At 41.0% G+C, this 4,556-nt stretch overlaps 1 long non-coding RNA gene across 1 annotated transcript in view; it reads left to right on the top strand.

Moving 5' to 3' along the window:
* The first annotated feature begins 2,643 nt into the window (after window positions 1–2,643).
* Window positions 2,644–4,556, top strand: part of LOC108282146 — an 8,580-nt gene continuing 6,667 nt past the window's right edge. The window contains exon 1 of the long non-coding RNA XR_001816285.2: window positions 2,644–2,741. This is a non-coding gene — a long non-coding RNA (uncharacterized LOC108282146). The remainder of the gene's footprint in view (window positions 2,742–4,556) is intronic.

A 4,556-nucleotide genomic window follows, 5' to 3' on the forward strand; every position in this document is an offset into this window, starting at 1 on the left:
CTTCAGGTACATATCCATTATTTATGCTTTACTGTAGCTGAATGACCTAGAAATAAGTTTTCCAGAGTGGGCAAAGATATTATTAGGCCCTGGTTTCTGTAGAGAGGGGAGGATGGTAGCCTGACTGGTAAGTCCCAGAGTCCCAGAGCAGAGACTGGGAAATGCTAAAGACACGCTTTGCCTTCTTCCCAGGCTTTTCCATCTGTGCAACCCCACCTGGCTTCATGTCAGACCCAGGGCAAGCCTGGGAAATAGGTGGGGCTGTCTGTGCAACCTCTGTCTGTTGAGATGAAAGAGAAGAGTCTGGAGTGGTCCTGGGCGAGCAGTGACTTTAGCATTCTAGTACAAGCTGGTGATCATGGTGGAGGACAAAAAAACAGCTCTGATTTTCTTGTTGCTCCAGTTCAGCGCTGTCTGATAGAACTTTCTGCAATGATGGAAATGTTCTGTATTGTCCATTATAGTAGCCACACATCACGTGTGACTACTGAACATCAGAAATGTGGCTAGTGTAACTGAAGAATTGAATTTTAAGTTTTATTTACATTGAATAAAAATGTAAATTTAAATAGTTGCATGTGGCCTATGGCTACCATATTGGACATGTGCTTTATGGGCCAAGGTCAAGTCCATACTGGAGCCACTCACTGGCTGGCAATTTATGGGCTGTAGAGACATATTTAATTTGCACAGTTAGAAAAACAAATCTGATTTAGATGCTGACATTTAATAATTGAGAGATTTCAAATGAAAACGTGAATTTCTGTTTTCTTTTGAAAATAATAGGCTACCTGGCAATGCCAGGCCAGCAATCCTTTGATGCATCCATTAACCTGAGCTTGCCAGTGGTTATTTTGCTTTTGTTTTGCTTTGCATTCTGTCTGTTTTCCCTATTTATCTTACCTGCCTGGCTGCCACAGGCATTCAATTTGAAAAAAAATTCCGTTTCACCTTTATGAAAAAGACTAAGCTCCTAACTTTGCTTTAGGAATTTGGACCTTAGGAGGTGTCTGAGATAGAGATCAATTAGAAGGTGCTTCTCTCAGACTGACTAAAAAAAGGCCCAGTACAGGAAGGCAGAGGCTTCAAACTGTCTGAGCAGGCTTGCATGCTGGATCCATCACATTCTAAATGGACAACTTTGGGCAAGTCCCTTCCCCTCTCAGAAACTCAGTTTCTCCATCTGCAGCATCAAACTTGTAATGGTAGGGACCTTGCATTGCTATTACGAGGCCCTAATGAAATGAGGTGTATAAAGTGCTCAAGGTCTATGCTCTGTAATAAACTTAAAATTTAGAAAGTAACTTATTTACATATATATTTACAAACAGAGCCTCACTCTTTTGCCTGGGCTGGAGTGCAGCAGCACAATCCTGGCTCGCTGCAGCCTCTACTTCCTGTTCTCAAGCCATCCTCTCATGTCAGCCTCCTGAGTAGCTGGGACTACAGGTGTATGCCACCACACTTGGCTGATTTTTGGATTTTAGTACAGATAGTGTTTCACCATGTTGTTCAGGCTGGTCTTGAACTCCTAGGCTCAAGTAATCCACCCTCCTTGGTCTCCCAAAGTGCTGTGATTACAAGCATAAGCCATTGAGCCTGGCCCATTAATAATTTTTATATTTAGATAAGAATGTCACTTTTGGAAAGAAACTGGTAAGAACCAGACAGTGCAAAGAAAACACGCATTTTAAAAAATAGATTGAAAATAAATTGCTGCAGCCTATACACAAGGAATAAAAGATTGTTTTTATATGATTTCTGGGTTAATCTCATTGGTCACAGTCTAATAAACCATGTAGAAATAGATTGCATGTTGAGCTTGTCAAGATGATGTTTGCTGCTTAGTGGCATTCTTAATTTGGAATTGGAAAGGAACCAGAAATGGCAAAAGAAATCAAATTCAGAAGGCGCATAAATCACCAAAAGCCTTGAAAAATAGGGCAATGAATGTAAATGTGAGCACAACCAAAGGATTAGGAAGGAAGAAATGAAAATGTTCTTGCCAAAGATACTACTCGAGCAAAGCAAAAGGGAAGAAGGTGTCTGAGTGGGTCAGGCGTGGTGGCTCATCCCTGTAATCCCAACACTTTGGGAGGCTGAGGTAGGTGGATCAGGCAGGCAGATTATTTGAGGTCAGGAGTTTGAGACTGGCCTACCCAACATGGAGAAACCCTGTATCTACTAAAAATACAAAAATAAGCTGGGTGTGGTGGTAGGCGCCTGTAATCCCAGCTACTCTGGAGGCTGAGGCAGGAGAATTGCTTGAATCCAGGAGGTGGAGGTTCCAGTGAGCCAATACCATGCCACTGCACTCTAGCCTCGGTGACAGAGTGAGACCCTGTCTGAAAAAAAAAAAAAAATGATGTCCCAGTAGAAGTGCAAAAAACAAGGGCAACCCCAAACTACTGTAGAAATCTCATGCAGAAAAGAAAAAGACTCTACTCTAGCCTGTGTCTAAGTCATTACAAAGAGTGGTAGCCAGCAGAATTTGTCAGACTTTTAATGTTATCAATTTTTGGAAAATGACAGGAATTTAAACTTGATTATAGCCATTTGACTCTAATCCTCTTAGGATATTTGATTATAAGAAAAGTGCTTAGAAAACAAACATTTGAGTGTGTGATTAAATGCAGCGTGGGAGGAGCAGTAGTCAGGGCTGAGCATTTAAAGAGCTACCATCCAGCTGGGGAGAGATAGGAGAGAACAGAGGCTCATCTGTGAGAGATAGAGACTGACTGGTGAATTTGGTTTTGCATGATCTTTACTTTTTAATAATTCAATTTCTTTCATTTTGAAGTAGTGTTTGAAAGATAAATAGACAAGAGTTTATTTCTGACAAAGGTATAAGGAGCCAGCATGTTTAAAGGCTCTGAGACTTAAAATAGTGAAAGAAGATTGGGAAAATTTTATTCTCCAGAATGTGGTGCACAGACAGGGTTGATGGTATGACTTACATCAGTAGCAAAGTCATGTGTAAGAATTTCAGGACATTGGAAAGGAGAGAACATGAATGGAAAACTAAACATGATGGTGAAATTGTATGGTATATGATGGAATTTCTGTGCAACCTCTGGTAATCTCTCACTAGGTTTAAGAATTATTTGTGCTCCTAGAACTATAGTAACTGAAAAGAAAAAAGAATTATTTGTGCATTATCCTTAGCAAACTGATTCAGGAACAAAAAATCAAATACTGCATGTTCTCGCTTATGAGTGGGAGCTAAATGATGAGAGCACATGGACATAAAGAGGGGAACAACAGACACTGGGGTCTACTTGAAGACGAAGGGCAGGAGGAGGGAGAGAATCAGAAAAAATAACCATTGGGGACAAAGTTAGTACCTGGGTTACAAAATAATCTATACCACAAACCCCTCTGATATGAATTTCCCTGTATAATCAACCTGCACATGTACACTGAACCTAAAATAACAATTTAAAAACTTAAAATAAAAGAATTATTTGTGGATACCAGTCCTGGGAGAGCCGTGGCAAGGATCAGTGGCAAGAGAGTGGACAGGGAGAACCACTGCTGCTGACATGCCATTTTTGTACACATTTTTAAGTGATACCTCTTTGGGACACAGTGGTACCTTTGTGTGAAAAACAGGCATTGTAGCCCCATGGCAGGTGCATAGCTTTGAGGGTAGAGTGCTGGTAAATTGCAGACTGTGCACTACAGAAGGTCTTCTAGCCAGGGAGTCTGTGCAACTTGATGTGGCAGCCCCAACCATGAGGAAGTATGCGTGGAAATTTACAGGACACATGGAGGAGGGTTTTGACCATCACGGGTCATAGAAATAGGATTTAGGCCAAGATCACCTAATCCCTAAAAGATTTGGGGATTATAATGTGTGTGTGTGTGTGTGTGTGTGTGTGTGTAATGTGCTCAGGAAACTGAGTAGGTTAGTATTTTTGGAAACTATATTTTTAAAGAGGTGTATTATTTTTCTGGGGCTACCAGGGCAAATTACCACAATTGGATGGTTTAAAACAGAAATTTATTCTCTATGGTTCTGGAGGCCAGAATTCCAGAAGTCTAAAATCAAGGTGTGTGTAGCTTGGTTCCCTCTGGTGGCTATGAGGGAGTACCCAGCCCAGGCCTCTCTCCTCGTTTCTGGTGGCTGCTGGCAGTCCTTGGCACCGCTGGGCTTGTAGTGCGTCATCCAGTCTCTGCCTCTGTCTTCACACTGCCTTCTCTGATATAAAGACCGTTGACATTGGATATGGGGCTACTCTAAATCACAGATTATATCTCTAAAGACCTTTTTTTCTTTTCAAATTAAGTAATATCCACAAGTTCCAGGAGAACATATTTTTGGGGAGGCCACCATTTAACCCACTATAAGAGGAGTCATGGTAAGACATTAAGCAGAAGTCTTCTAGCTGATATCAGCCAATTGCTGAATTTCCTATTTATATCAGTTTATGGTTCACTGTTATTCAAGTATTTGTCAGTTACTTGGTGTCTATTTTAGCCTAGGCAGACTTTCATTTCATAATTGTGTGGCTTGGTTTTAGACAATTGTCTTAATCAGAAAAGCATAGTTCTCA

Source organism: Cebus imitator, unplaced genomic scaffold (genome assembly GCF_001604975.1).
Source record: "Cebus imitator isolate Cc_AM_T3 unplaced genomic scaffold, Cebus_imitator-1.0 Scaffold12, whole genome shotgun sequence".
NCBI classification, from domain to species: Eukaryota; Metazoa; Chordata; class Mammalia; order Primates; family Cebidae; genus Cebus; species Cebus imitator.